The following is a 17,336-nucleotide window of genomic DNA, read 5'->3' as shown; positions in this document are numbered from 1 at the left end:
TTAAAAAGCTTAGCTGTAAGCCAAATGTGTCTTTTGATAAATTTTGAATACAATGCACTTGCTCTTACGCAAATGAGAGAAATGTCGACGCCATAAGCTGTAACTGATGGTCTATTGCTCGACACGAAGGAGATTGCAGATCGCAAACTGAATGTGGTTTCTTGATGAAGAAACTCATTAATCTTGGCATTGTTGAAATAAAAGCGACACAACCCTTTCACTATTCATAAGAAATCGCTGCTGAAGCCATTATATCATCTATATATCTGAAACAGAGATGAAGCGTTTGGGAACATGTCCTTTCTTTGATTTAACTGAAGTAGTAACAAAATCGATTTGTATGCAAAGAGAAACAGATCAGTTTGGAAGTTTTGGTTTGTTGTTTAACGCCACATCCAGCAATATTCCAGCTATATGACGGCGCTCTGGAAATAATCGAGTCTGGACCAGACAAACCAGTGATTGAAATCATGAACATCGATCCATGCAATTGGGATCGATGACATGCATCAACCACCCGATCCCGTTAGTCGCCTCTTACGACATGCATAGTCGCCTTTTACAGTTTTTTTCCTATACTACCCTGGATCTTCACGGATCTTCACGGGTCAAGCTTGGAAGGGGATACAGGTAGTACCCATGTGGATACATACTACTTGCCTGCATGGTCTATCCACAAACTTAACAACTACACTGTCAATCAAGATATCCAGCCTCTCATATTCTGAATTTCTTTAGGAACAGACTTACAAATTGAACACATCCATGAACAATAACAATTATCTTTGTTCGCGGTTTGTCTGCAAGATAACGGTTTTCAAGTATCAATATTCATACAACCGAGACTCCAAAGATCAGTTTGTGCAACTGGACCTGGATGCCAAATCCTTGAATGAGCGAATTTTCACCCTGTCTTTGAGGTCACATTATCTCCTAACCATTCATTGTCAGGGCGTCCAGATAGTTTACCTTGATGAATCATTCCACTGACTACATGTGGCTATCGGCAGATGGACAAAAAGTAACCATTTTACCATCAGGTAAAGGTAATCGTGTCATTGTTTTGAACACTGCAACCCATGATATGGGGCTTATTGATGGACGTGTGCTAGTTTTCCAGGCGCAAAAGAAAACTGGGGATTTTCATAAGGAAATTACAGGAGGTGATGTGTTCATAGACTGATTGTAACTTCAGCTATTGCCCATTTTAAACAACGTCAGTGTGATTGTCATGGATAACGCCAGTTAATATAACGTCCGGAAACCAGATACTGTCGCCCAAACCTTGAGTAGTCTGAAGGCGACCATACAGGAATATATGACATTGTCGACTTCAGACCATATGAAACGAAAGTTTCAGCTGAATAAGAAACCAGTAAAGTACAAGACATATGTGCTGGCGGCACAACACGATTACGTTGTCTAACGTACGCTAGTCAGACATTGTGAGCTCAAACCTGTTGTGCCCATCTTGGCAAGACATAACACAACATTCAATACGTCATCAGCGGAGATACATGTTACCTCAAGAAACCATCTGTAGAACAACAAATACTTCTTGATTCAAAAACCGCAACCTTCCAATACTAATCCCGTTTCATAACTCCGAACTAGTCCATCATGTTTCCAAGCAAATATAATGCAGTACATATCCTAAATTGCATATCCTAAATATATTAAGACCACCCCCCAACTGGCATTTGCACCTGGGAAAATGCACGGGACTGTGTAAGGTCATCACCTCGTGACAGGTGTCAGGTAAGTACCTCAAGTTATGGGCCGTTTCATCATAAGTTTATCATAATTTTACCTGTAAAAGAACATTTAAAGGGTAATCACAATGTCAGTTAGGACAGGCTAGATATATGCTTTCTTTATAGTCCTGTGATCCGTATTTATTACACGAAACCACAAAAGCAGTTTTCTAGCATTTCCTACAGTACTTTAGTACAGAAGTAGCACAAGCCAGATGATCGTAATGTCCACGGAGGTATATCGTTACGCCCACCCAATCTATCAGCTCAACATTCGTCACCTGCAGATCTCCACAAACTAAATTAGTGGTATTTATTCAGGACGCACAATGTGCTTTAGCAGCTGACCGCAGATAACGACCTTATCAACGAAGTAACGCGGTTGATCAAATAAATCCTAGGTGTATTATTAGCATCGGTAGAAAAGGTCCATGTGATGATGTGCCCCTGTACAGTGTTATCCTCTAGTATAGATCCACCTTCATCCATCCTTCCATCAAACCTTCTTCCATCCTTCTTCTCATCCAGACTCCATCCACTAATGTGATCAGTGCACCAATCAACTATGATTATTTCTTGTAGTCCGTTATAGTCTATAACATCTCTTAATATCTTTCACAGTCCATAACTAAACGCCTGTTTGACAAGGTCAACATTTAAAATCGTTTTGAATGGTTGTAGACTTAAAAATGAACCCCATATCAAACGGCTTGATGCAATTAAGCAGAATAATGACTGATTTCTATCGGCATTACAGTAGTCTTTAATCTGCAAAAGCCGCCGGCACAAGCATTTAGGCATTATTAAACCCGCTTGATAAATAGCTGACTCTGACAGTGTTGGACAAGCGCAATAACTAATGTCGTACCTTCCACGGCGTATTGATCAGTTGGTCTAAAGCCGTTATTGATATTAGGCTGTGCAGACCACCAGCACATACATGTATGCGATCTGAGACAGGTGTACGAATGTAGGCACTCTTTGTTGACACACAAACACATGGAGACGGTACATTGTACAATGTTGTATGATATTGAGTTATCTGACATTGTAGAACAAGAAAAAGAATTTGGCAAGGTAATATTACATTGAGCGTCACAAAAAGTAGTCATATTTTACGTTTTGTATATATCTAAACAAACACACACAACATGGAAACGTAATTAGTTAATTTACAATAATTATAATATGTAATATACACTGACACACTGTGAAAACGAATATTGGACTTTGTTGATAGGTAACAAGTGAGTAAAAAATCCCAGGATGACACTGTGAATGGGCATTCACACATGATTGCAATGCTGCATGTCTTCACACAACCCTGCCACATACCAGTTTCATTGTTTCTGTCAGCTCGCTGAAAGTTATTTCCTAACTTCCCTTTGCGTTTTCATAGTGAATCAATATACACACGTCCTCGCTGACGCCTCTCCGTTGATCACACACCCCCACCCCACCCACAGTAAGATGTCACCACCTGACACGGAGTTCTTCCTCGTCAATCTATATCTTTCAGATGTCCCAACGTATCATCGCACCATTACATACTCGCTAAATACTTATATATAGATATTTTCGATTTCATGACCAAGCACTGGTAACACGGTATGAAGCGGTGTAGTAACATTCTATTGCCCTCAGAAATGCAATGTACATATCTGCCAAATGAGTTGAAAACACGGCTGTGTGTTCCTGGTGGCCATTCTCATAGATTGTGGTACCGTTAGGCAAAGCTAAACACACGCATCGCTCGAAACGGAACCATTGTTGTGTTTACTAATAGCATTCATTGTAGAGGTAACCATCATCAGATTAGCTCGATTAACTGCTCTACTTACGCCGTGCATGTGGTCGTCCCCAGAAATAACAATACTTGCATTAAACCATCCTAAGGTAGCATGCATTAGCGACGTCGGTCGTGCTTGTCGGAGTGGTTGGCGATCGCTAGAGACATCCCCCTACCTGTGTTCCCAGGCTACCAGTTGGCCTATAACGGCCTGGAACGCTGTGTTAATAACATTAGAGCTTCCAGGACTGGCGATGCTTTGGAGCTAGCCTTATAATGAGACTATACATACAAGCTAGTTGTTCTTGTGGATAGTGAGGTTAAAACGTAGTGTTATTTATCGTATTCAGCACTTGCATCCAATAAATGTTGGAGTGAGGTCAACCAGCACCTATATTGGTAGACAATCGAGATGTGATTATCAGAAACCCTCGGTTCACTGTAGACACTGATGTATCAATCACTCAAGGATAGAAATGAGATGTAATCACTAAGGTGCGATATTGCAATGATGGAATCAAATATGCAAGACATATCTCAAACGTCATGAGTACTTCTAGAGCAGGGTAGTGACATGGAGTAGAGGCACCTTAAGACTTAAACACCATATGATTGTTCGCAGTTGGTTATGAATATTTCATCACATTTTTTAATGGTTTCTTCGCATCCAACGATGAAAATCAATTAAGCAAAGTAAAGGGATTTTTCTAATATCGTACAAATCTCTCCCATTGGTGACATTTAAATCTAATTTTCGGATCGAAATAATTCTGGTTTGCGCTCCTACCCTGATCTTTCACACAGTCTTAAGCCGACACTTCTATGTTATGTCATTAATCTGCAACACTTGTTACACACAATGTTTTTTCTAACTTTTAAGCTTTAATTATTCATTCAAAAGTTCAGAGCTGCAGCTAAATTTTAAAATGCGAAAGAATCGATGTTGAATTCACTTGGTTGGTGTCGTTAAGGTATTCAGTTGGTTGGTGGTGTTAATGTGTTTAGTTGGTTGGTGGTGTTAATGTGTTCAGTTGGTTGGTGGTGTTAATGTGTAAAGTTGGTTGGTAGTGTTAATGTGTTTAGTTGGTTGGTGGTGTTGATGTGTTCAGTTGGTTGGTGGTGTTAAGGTGTTCAGTTGGTTGGTGGTGTTAAGGTGTTCAGTTGGTTGGTGGTGTTAAGGTGTTCAGTTGGTTGGTGGTGTTAAGGTGTTCAGTTGGTTGGTGGTGTTATGGTATTCAGTTGGTTGGTGGTGTTAAGTATTCAGTTGGTTGGTGGTGTTAATGTGTTCAGTTGGTGGTGTTAATGTGTTCAGTTGGTTGGTGGTGTTAATGTGTAAAGTTTGTTGGTGGTGTTAAGGTGTTCAGTTGGTTGGTAGTGATAAGGTGTTCAGTCGGTTAGTGGTGTTAAGGTGTTCAGTTGGTTGGTGGTGTTAAGGTATTCAGTTGGTTGGTGGTGTTAAGGTATCCAGTTGGTTGGTGGTGTTAAGGTGTTCAGTTGGTTGGTGGTGTTATGGTGTTCAGTTGGTTGGTGGTGTTAAGGTGTTCAGTTGGTTGGTGGTGTTATGGTGTTCAGTTGGTTGGTGGTGTTAAGGTGTTCAGTCGGTTGGTAGTGATAAGTTGTTCAGTTGGTTGGTGGTGTTAAGGTGTTCAGTTGGTTGGTGGTGTTATGGTGTTCAGTTGGTTGGTGGTGTTAAGGTATTCAGTTGGTTGGTGGTGCCCAGGTTAAGCGTGATAAGATGTGGATTGTCAGTTGACGTACTGAACTCGAGGAGATGAAACTGTGGGCGTTTTGTGTGGTAGGTCCCAGCGATATGGCAGCCCTGTAACTAAACATACGTGTGTCATGTTGAGCAATAGAACAAGTGACTTAATACCCGTGTTACATATTGATTCTAACTGTCTCATTACTTCCGTTGCCTGGACGAGGGTGTTGGTCTAATGCCACTTTGAACATAATTTCGGATATATTATATATTTCGTGCCAGCTTAATGATCAAACTATTTTTGCCGCCTAAAGGTAGACGAACATTTATGCATTTTTTTCAAAATCCATGTACTGACTCAACTTAAATATGAACCGTGCCCACTTTGATGAGACCAATATTTATCAACATCTGATTGCACATAGATCTATGTTTCTGTTTCATTTATAGCCATAATGGGTAACCTTTACGGATGTCATTGTTGATGTTAGGAGGTGGTAACAGATTGCATTGAGTAAGGGAGCGGTTCTGGAGTGGCATTGTCGTATAAATGTGTATTTTCAGCGTTTTATATATATATATGCTGAAAATACACATTTATATGACATATATATTGTAATGAAATGATGTTTAACCTATTACTGTTTTGCATTAAATTGAATAAGCCTGTTTTGTTGCTGTATTCTAGGGGCACGAGTGGCCCAGTCGTCTAAGGCGCCGCGATTCGCTGTGCAGAGTTGCGTCCCTTGGGCACGCCAGAAACCTTTGATTGTGGGTTCCAATCCCGGGTCGCCCCGATTATGTTTCTTTGTTTGTCAGCACCATACCCGTGCTCGTCGGTTTCACCGAAGTGGTAAACGTCTGAGACCTGCATCACTTCGGGCTTTCCTCCCACATTAAGCTGACACGCCGTGATATAACTTGAATGATTGTTAAAAACAGCGCGAAACTCAACTCACTCACTCACTCACTGCTGTAGTCTATTTCAGCACAATAATGACAATCTGAGGAGTGTTCTCTTATTCAACTTCTACTATCAGTGGCGTAGGGTAGGTGGCTTGGTGGTAGGGGTGTCACGATAAATCGAAATATCGATATATTGCTATCGGTAAGCACTTAAAGTCAATAAATCGATTGTTAAATCAGTTTCCGATCATTAGTATCGATTTCAGTTAGGAACATCGATAGTTTCGATTGTACATGCAATGCTGTTCAAATCTGTTTTTCTTTTGATCATGAGTGGTAGTAATTTACACATGGTAATGTGGAAGTTTGGTTTTCCTAAATTATTAGGGTAAAGAAAAAACAAATCAGTCATATCTCAAACTTTACTTTTTATTTTTTGTAATGGTTATCACATTCAAAGGAAACTTCAGTTCCAAGGTATAATTCAACTCTAATATCAATCTAAAATGATACACTGAAAACTATCGCTATTTATCGCAATAGTTGCTTGCATTATCAATAGTTATCGCAATAGTTTCTTTCAATATCAATAGTTTTCGCAATAGTGATTTCCAGACCAATAGTCACCCCTACTTAGTTGGTCCTTTGCTTAATTCAGCCTACGTCTGATTGGCCTTGTTTAAGATGCTAACACACAGCATTTAACCAGCACACCATCCACAAAACCTTGACCGTGTTGACAAAACACAACAGTCATTAGCTTTGTGTCATGTTTCTTCTTTCAGATCGTCCTTACAGGCAAGTGATGTATTTTACACGCATTGTTATCGAGTACTTGTATCTATTTGTACGATCGGTAATAGTGTTACAAAGTAACAAAGTTACATTTATCTAAAAAGGTCAATACAAGTCATAGAATTGCAGCTTTTTAAATGTTTTTACTCAGTTTCTACAGAAATCCAGCACTATATATTTTCACCTTTCCTAAATCTTTCATTTGAGAATGAGTAAGCGAGTGCGTATTTACTTACCATATATGTGTTTGTTTATAACTGTTGTTTATGTGTAACTTAACGCGTCCATAGATATGTTATGAATAATACATAATAAGTGTTTGGTAAGATACAGAGATTTTCCTAATTGAGTATATTAATTTTTGTATTAAATTTTGTATGTAGATGCAGGCATCATAGTCTGGTGAGCTTGTGTTTGGAACACCCTGTCACATTCTCACCCCTCGAGGTATGGTTGTATTGTTTGTGTATCAATGTAATCAATAATATATTTATCATTACGCATGTATCGGGACACAAATGTATATACAGTTATTGTCACTAATTACACATGTTTCAAAGTATTTGTTAAAAATATGGGTTCCATCTATTTACATGATGTCGTCCGTGTGATGATGTGAATGAATATAACTATGACTGCAGGTGAATGTGATGTACCCGTTTATATTTAGGGGGCGGTGGGGTAGCCGAGTTGTTTAAGCGTTCGCTCGTCACGCCGAAGACCTGAGATCGATTCCCCACATGGGTACTATGTATGAAGCCCATTTCTGGTGACCCTGCGGTGATATAATTTGCTGGAATATTGCTCAAAGCGGCGTAAAGCCATACTCACTCACCCACTTACATATTTATCTACATGTATATATTTTATTTGGAGTATATGTTTCGGAGCGTTTGTTCTGACCGCTGTCAATAAAGCCTCCTTACATACGCACAACGACTCGTGTTATTATTAACACCGCCGGCTATATCTGGACAGACATATATACTCGAGATATATATAAATATATAGAGAGAGAGATATAGCGAGAGAGAGAGCGAGAGAGAGAGAGAGAGAGAGAGAGAGAGAGAGAGAGAGAGAGAGAGAGAGAGAAGAGAGAGATTAATAGATAACAGTGATGCTTACTTCGAACGTGATGTTTACTAATGAATGAAGTTAATAATAATAATAATAATAAGCATCTTCTTCTTCTTCATCATCTTCATCATCATCATCATCATCATCATCATCATCATCATAATGTTGCTAATGACACAGAGTAAAAGTAGTCATGCCCCACGCCACAGGACATCACCTGGCTTGCGAAGGGCGTGTTGTATTGACATGGGATCACACAACGACCTCGCTTCTGACTGACATTAGCATCTCGGAAAAGACGACGTATGTTTCTTATTGTTGTTGTTACTGTGGCTCAACGCGACACTCAACAACAATCCTCCTATAATGAAGGTTGTCTGTGAATAGGATCTGGACCAGACAAACCAGTAATTGATACAACGAGCAACGTGTCACTCCGTCAAGGTAAGATGACACGCATTAAATCAAGTCACCGGGCCTGTTCACCCGATCCATTAGGTCGGCCGAAACTCAAAACATAGGTTGCTGAGGACAATCTCTCCCCACGGGGATAGGCGTAATTGGTCAACAAATAGGGATAAGAATGATTAGTGTGAGTAAACCGCCCAGAGTTACCGACACACAACAATCCAATCCAACATTACTACCAAACGCGCTTTATATAACTAAATACTGAGATAATGATGTGTTACGACACTACCGAAAGGTTTATGTGCCATGTCGTGCTCGTCTGCACAAATAATTATTCAGGGTTGCATCACGTTTCTCCGTATATGATGAATGTAGTTAAACCATGGCTATTATAATTAACTTCATGAATATATTCATAGACATAAAACATTCCGAGATCTATGCTTCCTGTCAAGTGTATAACACTGTTTCCCGCCCCGCGGGATTGCAGCTGTTGTCATTTGTTACGTGTACCGGCTGCTATTGGTAGGATGCAGGCTGCATTCAGATACACGATACATGCATGACGTCGTGTACAATATTTGTAATTTGCAAAACACATAAGAACAATGAGGATTGTGTGTGCATACAAGGAGCATGATGAGCGTAAGAGAAGCATGATTTGGAACCCATCAACTGACTGCAACGTAGAGTGAGCTCTACCTGATGTCACTACCAGCACAACCAACGACTACAGCTACACTGGAGACAGCTGAGGCTGTCAAAACAACAGACTGAATTGGCTGCAGTTAACAGTCTGAATTGGCTGCAGTTAACAGTCGAGACAACAAACCAAATAGGCCACAGTTAACAGTGGAGACAACAGACTGAATTGTCTACAGTTAACAGTCGAGACAACAGAGTGAATTGGCCATTGTTAACAGTAGAGACAACAGACTGAATTGGCTACAGTTGACAGTCAAGACAACAAACCAAATAGTCCACAGTTAACAGTGGAGACAACAGACTGAATTGTCTACAGTTAACAGTCGAGACAACATACTGAATTGGCCATTGTTAACAGTGGAGACAACAGACTGAATTGTCTACAGTTAACAGTCGAGACAACATACTGAATTGGCCATTGTTAACAGTCGAGACAACAGACTGAATTGTCCACAGTTAACACTCTAGACAACAGAATGAATTGGCTACAGTTAACAGTCAAGACAACAAACTGAATGTGCCATTGTTAATAGTCTAGACAACAGATTGAATTGGCTAAAAACTAACAGTCGAGACAACAGACTGAAGTGTCCACAGTTAACAGTCGAGACAACAGACTAAAATGGCCATTGTTAACACTCGAGACAACAAACTGAACTGGCCACTGTTAACAGCCGAGTGATACATAACTATAGAACGTCAATGCCAGAGAATAAACAGTCTCGATTATCCACCGAAACAGATTCCTTTGGGCGCAAAAGACAAAATAGCCGTGAAAATGATATGAATTGAACACTGAACATCAGTGATGACACCAGGCGTTCGCGAAAAGGGTAAGCATGTCCTGCCCTACCTGTAGCACCCACCAATAGGTAACGATGGAAAAGCACACATTCTATGGAAAACGATTAAAATCAAATAAAACGTCATTTGACATGGTATGAGAGATTTGCAATGAAATCCACTGTAACGTCTAAAAATGTGCATACATCAACGCATGATCGACACTAGATCCCAACCACTTTGACACATTTGTGTGTCGCCAAAGCTAGACGCTGGAACGTTTCCTACAGTTGCTAGGACCGTCAATGTCTGTCCCTTCCTCCGACACGAAGAGCTTAGTTCTTACCTCCGCTAGCATAATGACTTAACACTTGCTTCAGGGAGAGCACCTCGAGTGTTTACCATGCTTCTTCGGATTGCCCTCTGGCAAATACTTACACATTCTCCTCAGGTTCTCGAGGGGTTCCTGAAGGCCAGTAACAGGGACTTATGTTCTTTGCCTGTCTTGAAAACAGACCTACTAATGCTTCCTGCTCAGTGACTTGGTTTGAACATTTCCACAGGCAGGCATAGTGCAAGTCGAGTGATTTCCCTCCCAGATATATAAAGGCTTATTTTTAATTTGACTGTCAGACTTGCTAAACCCAAACGAAGAAGAAAACATCTCATGTCTCGTTGACATATACTCTATCATTAGTTAATTAAGTTGCGAAACGGGAGGTGTATTCGACTTTCATTTATATCAGGACACACCTGATTCCAGCTCAAGATGTTCCAAATTAATGTTTAAGAAAACCTGAACTGGATTTACCGTCCTGTACGCTCAGGAAATGTCTGCATTGAGCACCACTCTGTTGGTGGATCGGAACAGGGCAACAATTGTCTGTCGACCATTTCAGTTAATTGTATCACGAATGAGATTGTCCCCTCTCTCCCCTCCGCTAATATCTCTCTGCTGATTGCCAGGATAACTTTCATATCTTGATGCCGAAATGTTTAGTAGCTGGTTCTATTACTGAAACTGTGTACTGCTGAACGCCAGTTATATCAGTCTGAATCTAAACACCTGGCGCATAGTTAGAAACATCCTTTTTCACATATTCATATATATTACAAAAAAGCAAACAGCTTCTGTTGAAATATAAGCTTGGTTTATGAAATCCCAATCTACTTTTAAACAGATCATTATTCCGAAGACGTTGTTAGGAATGCGTTAGGGAGGATCAAACGTTCAAATAAATGGGACCATTAAGTTGCAAACATAGCCTTTAATAGCTATGTATTCACAAACCGATCAATATTATGAACCTAACATTAGTCATGGTTTAGGAAGGATTAAGCGTTCAAATAAAAGAAGACATTAAGTTGTAAAACATGCAGCTAAATACACACTCCCTGATAAAAACAAGTCTTCATCGTGGCCTCGTGTATGCAAACCTTGCCATTTTTATAACAGCGATCCTAAAGGAATGGACAAGACATTCGAGAATGTCCACTATCTTGTGGACACAATCTGAGCATGTCTTGAAACACGTAATACCTCTGCAGGGCGAGGACCCATGAAGATAGATAGGAGTAACAAGTTCAGCATCCTCGCACTTCTCTGCTTCATTAAATTACTATCAGAAGCATCAGCTCGGGAACTAACGTCGAACCATCAAGCATGAGAGGTTCATTACAGAGCATTACAGAACAAGACAGAATATGACAGAACTTATACACCATGGAGTCTAAAGGCCCTTTATCTCTTTATCCTGGCGGACTTAGTCGCACGAAACAAAATGTACTACCAAACGCAAAAAGATCACCGTCCTCGTGTGAAGAAATACTATAGATGGTAATTAACAGCAAGCAACTATCGCTCTGTGGCATGACCGGTCAATACATTTAATCACATTTCGTAATTTTCATTACCCGAACAATCCAATAACATGTCCGTCGTCTTCACCGGTCAATGCGAAGGGCAGCCTGCGCCAACTTTCGATCATGGTTGACGCACAAGCTACTTGGTTGATACGAACTCGTGAACATCTGGCCCGGCTGTCCGGGACATACACTGACATCCCCGGTGTGACAATAAGGACAACATAGTGTTGACTTACCTGGGAGGTGATCATGCTGGATCAGGCACCTGGAATGAGAGCAACCAACAGGTACAACCGAGGAGGGTCAAGACACACCTGTTTTCATCGTCTGTTAGCTGGAGATGATAAGAGCGAGTGCTGCAGAGCTTACATGGCTAAGCGAACAAAATGCTAATGAATTCGTCAGCGCCCTCTATGGGCTTCTGGTATTGATTTTGTGATCTTATCCCTTCTCCCCTTGTATCCACGGCTACGACAGAGCGCCCGTCCTCTCGCTGCCTCTCAGATCCCAGATAATGACGTTTTCTGATAAATATGGACAAATTGAAACTGCAAAGGAACAGATTGGGAGAGAAATATTTCCTCGAATGGCCGAGCTGAAATGATGCTTTCATTTGACCAATCACTGTGTGTGTTAACCTTGTGAAAGCGACTAAACGTATGTTGGGAGCCTGTGCGGGTTTCTGTGAAACTTCTCGACCCCCGTACTGGTGAGGCAGGGATCTGGTGATGCGGAAGAAGGGGGAAATGAAGCACAAGAACCAGTGTCGCTTCACTGACGCTGTAGGTAGCCGGTCAACAGATGATGTTCTCAGCAGCTATATCCTGTCATGCCGCGTTTCAGTAATTATGTTCACAATGCTCTGAATTAACAATCCACTCTCATAGTATAACACTGCACGGGTGAGACATGTTCTAGGCCCCCATACCGGGTCCAGGGTGGATGAAGGTTGCGCACCCTTACCTCTTTCTGAAGTATACTGAATACTTATACATTCGAATTTATTGAATGTATTTCAATTGTAAGCGTAATTGCAACACCATGAATTTTGATGATATTTTTTTCAAAACAATCACACGATTACTGAACGAATATTGTCAAATCGCAAAATACACCCCTTCTGTATATGCGCATTGATACGTCCATGCATTTGACAGCTACCCATGTGTCGTGGTCTTCAATCATGTTTAGACTACGTGGGTGGGAAACAGTTGGTGATATGTAGACGGTTACCAGTTTAAAAGAACAGCTACTATGTAAATCGTGCAGTCCAGAAATATGATTATCCTTCTAGTAAAAAACACAATCAGTAAAAGATCATCTTGGTAAAATTCGTATATGGGAGCCAAGTGTCACTGTGAGAACATTTATATATAGAGAAGGAAGTTGATATTTTTTGCTTCGTGATTTTTAAGATTCGTGATACGCATGTCAATTGAAACGTAAAGACTTTGGGCTCATTGACAGTCATGTATCCTGTTTGGTTCGAGCTATGTGTGAGTGTATTCTATTCAAAATCCAACTCTTGCAATTCCTCGTCGACGTATATGACAATGGCACCTGGTGTTCATGTGCCTTTCACATCCGTGCACACAACACAGCCCACAACTCATGTCTGACCGGAAGCCCACAACTCATGTCTGACCGGAAGCCCACAACTCATGTCTGACTGGAAGCCCACAACTCATGTCTGACCGGAAGCCCACAACTCATGTCTGACCGGAAGCCCACAACTCAAGTCTGACTGGAAGCCCACAACTCATGTCTGACCGGAAGCCCACAACTCAAGTCTGACCGGAAGCCCACAACTCATGTCTGACCGGAATCACACAACTCATGTCTGAACGGAAATACACAACTCATGCCTGACCGGAATCACACAACTCATGTCTGACCGGAAGTAAATCATACCGAAAGCAAACTCATTTAGAACCAGAATGACACAATTCATGGAAAACTCATGACTACCATTTGCAATGAAACTAAATGTGGAGTGAGTGAGGCCGCTGAGATTTTACGCCGCTGTGAACGCTGTGTCTTATAGAAGAAAGACGCATCATCATGTGCTTTCATTGGCAAACTAACATGTAGTTTTATTGGCAGATTAACATGTGCTTCCATTGGCAAACTAACATGTAGTTTTATTGGCAGACTTACATGAACTTTCATTGGCAAACTAACATGTAGTTTTATTGGCAGACTTACATGAACTTCCATTGGCAAACTAACATGTAGTTTTATTGGCAGACTAACATGTACTTTTATTGGCAGATTAACATGTACAGTACTTAACAGCTTACTCTAATTATTAGACTAACATGTACTTTTACTAGCAGACTAAAACGTGCTTTCATTTGGGGTATTACGAGTATTTGCATATCTTTTAGGAAGTTTCATATCTTAGGATTCGCTGTGGTCGAAGATAATATAAAACGCCAGAGAATAACCAGTCTTCAAAGCAGATTCCATTGGGACTTAAAGGCAAAATAGAGGTACAAATTATATGAATGGATCACGAATAATTAGTGACGGCATACACCGTTCTCTAGGCGGTCGGGTATTCTTAACGTAAACGTTAACTGTTTAGCGTTCCTGAATATAGTTTATGTTGTAGATGTTAAGGTGAGGTGAGGTGAAATGGGGTTTAACGTCGCGTCCAAGATTATTGCACTTATATAGCGACGTGCATGCACGTGTATATGTGTGTGTGTGGCTGCTTGTACTAGTCCGGACTGATGCCGATTTATAGTGCTAGCACACTGAGATACCATGCCGCAGTTTAACATGAATATCCCACAGTATACTGACTCCAAGCCGACCAGTCCTTGTTTTAGCCCCTTAATGCCGAGCGCCAGACAGAGTAACAACAAGTACCATCTTTAAACATCTTTTGGTATGACGCGGCCGGGGATCGAACCCCGGACCTTCCGCTCTCCGGGCGGACGCTCTACCATTAGACCAAGGAGGCGGCCGTAGATGTTAAGATACTTGAGTAGAACACCCTCATAAGGTATGTTGATGGAACAACGGTCGGTGATTTGAGTGAAGCCATCAGTGTCTGTCCAGCATCAGGAGGTTAACTCATGTCATTGATGCATGTGTCCACAGGTGAGAGTTTCCAACGAAGTAAAGTCTTGTCAGTTTTAAGTGTCAGACTTTCGTAATGTCCCAAACGGTTATCTAATCATAACGTGCTTCCGAACATGGATATTTAATGTTGATCAATGTGGTGATTGCAATTCCTCGTGTTATCAACCTTCCAGTCGTGGGATTTCAGCCTTCCCACACCAACAGGGCATCACAGCGTGAATACAAGTTGATCGAGTGTTGTCGACTGCGGTTAGAGAAGGTTTAGCATTACAAGCGTATTACAAGCATTTTGCTTCAGTTTTCAAAGGGGAAGAATGGCAGATTTACACCGAATTGATAGTGCAAATTAGATTGTTCAAATATCACCCTAAAGTTTTTTGTGTTTCTTTTAGATTAGCTCTTCCCACTGAAAACGTGCTTTGTGGGATTCAACAGGTTGAGACAAGATAGCTACAAATCTGCATTAGGTGATAGTCTAAGAAGGATTTCAATCGATTGAAATGAGATTTTCGTAGCGATTCAAGCACTGCAAAAGGATGTTTTGATGAGAATGATGTCGTAATCAAATTTACTGTTTGAATACATGTTATTCGTCCGGCCTGTAGAAACCTCAGCGGAAATAAGTCTCTGGTAAGATTACCACGGTTCACCATTCTCCTTGAATGGGACAGGTAGACAATGGACTTTCTAGCCATGTAATGTCATAGATTTTATTATTTGATTTGGAACTAAGTTTCTCAAATATGCCTTGAGTCCCTACTGGCATCATGAAAGACCGCTTTAAGAATATTGCAGCATCTTCTGGCTGTACGGGTAGTTTCTTGTAGAAACTGTTCCGTGGGAACTTTATCGCTCCATCGGCCAAACATAAATCTGCCATTAGGAGTATGTAATTGATTAATAAGAGGGAAATACTGAAATAATTCGTGTCTCGATGAGGTGCACAGTTGGGACGGACGAGTCACGCATACTTATGTTAAATTGAATACAAACACTCACAGAAGCTTGTGGGTCGCACACCGATTGTCTATACAAAGTTTCACCAGTGGCTTTACGAGTTGTGTCCCTTCGATGCCCCTCCTATGGACCAATCCGATTTCACCTCTCGTATCACTTGCATTTGCTTCAAACAAAACTGCGGCGCCCAGTCAAGACGATCTGATCGATAATCAAGATCATTCTATATATTGTGATAAAACGAGTCTTACATCGCGAAGTGCATCAAATCACGTGAGCACCCTGATTAAAAAAATGAAAAGATTTAGAAAATATCTGTTGACAACGAGTTAGCGGTGCACATGCTTTGCAAATCCTGCAATCAACCGAAATCTGCTTGACACTTTACGAACCGGATTTCGATTTCGGAGTGCGGTTTTGATTGGACTAAGCATAGACTCGTTAGTCCAGCCAAAATGTAACTCCATAATACCAGCCTAGTTCGGCAAGGGTATAAACTGGACTTTTATAGTCAGTTAACTCTCTTGCCTCGGGAAGATGAGTCGTCTAAGGCGCCGCTTGTCGCTCATATACGCATTAGGCCGAAAAAATATGACTGTGTGTTCGACTTCCAGGTTCTAGGTTCAATTATCACCAAAGCTGTAAACGTCTGGGACTAGATTCATTTCGGGCTGTCCTCCAACACGAAGCTGATACAACTAAGAAACTGTTCTGTCTACTTTATGTCTCTAAATCGCCAGCAAACCATTTCACGAACATCCTGACAGTTGATAGATAACGTAAACACATACAGAGTTGTCGCCCTTGCATTACAATCGGATATGCTCGGTTACGTTCGCTATTTGCTTTTGATGAGCGCTTAGTTTCGAGACAGTATACTCGTATCACTCTATTCGCATTGGTAAGACTTTCGGCAGTCCTAGCGGTGTCTGGGGGCACGGGTGGCCAAGTCGTCTAAGGCGCCGCGATTCGCTGTGCAGAGTTGCGTCCCTTGGGCACGCCAGGAACCTATGATTGTGGGTTCGAATCCCGGTTCGTCCTGATTATGTTTCTAGGTTTGTCAGCACCATACCCGTGTTCGTGGGTTTCACCGAAGTAGTAAACGTCTGAGAAATACATCACTTCGGGCCCGAAGTGGTGTCTTTCTCAGACGCGCCGTGGTATAACTGGAATACTGTTAAAAGCGGCGTTAAACCCAACTCACTCACTCACTCACCCCTAGCGGTGTCATGTACGTAAAATATGTATCTTTGCTGTCAGCGAAGGACATGAGAAAATTGCCCACTCAGTAACCAATCAGACACCAGCGTCTTAACGGAAGGTAAGATAATCCAAATTATGAAACACGAAACAAAAAATAAATATCTCTGTCGTTAAAAAGATGAATTGTCATAAGCTAATCATCGTCAATTAGATGACTACATTTTACAGTGTGTAATTACGGTAGCAAAAGATGTCGATATTTCTCATTCACCTGCACGTATTATACCAACTCGGAGAG

At 41.1% G+C, this 17,336-nt stretch overlaps 1 protein-coding gene across 1 annotated transcript in view; it reads right to left on the bottom strand.

Annotated features, from left to right (window-relative positions):
• LOC139452221 (neuropeptide Y receptor type 2-like) overlaps positions 1–12,347 on the bottom strand; it is a 43,863-nt gene extending 31,516 nt beyond the window's left edge. The window contains exon 1 of the mRNA XM_071233612.1: positions 12,025–12,347. The gene's annotated coding sequence lies outside the window, so the exon portion shown is untranslated. The remainder of the gene's footprint in view (positions 1–12,024) is intronic.
• Between the last annotated feature and the right edge of the window lie 4,989 nt (positions 12,348–17,336).

The sequence above is a fragment of the Haliotis cracherodii genome, unplaced genomic scaffold, assembly GCF_022045235.1.
Source record: "Haliotis cracherodii isolate W230 unplaced genomic scaffold, xgHalCrac1.p SCAF_9, whole genome shotgun sequence".
Lineage (NCBI taxonomy): Eukaryota > Metazoa > Mollusca > Gastropoda > Lepetellida > Haliotidae > Haliotis > Haliotis cracherodii.
Note: the sequence above shows the minus strand (reverse complement) of the source record. Positions and strands in the feature narration are given on the sequence as shown.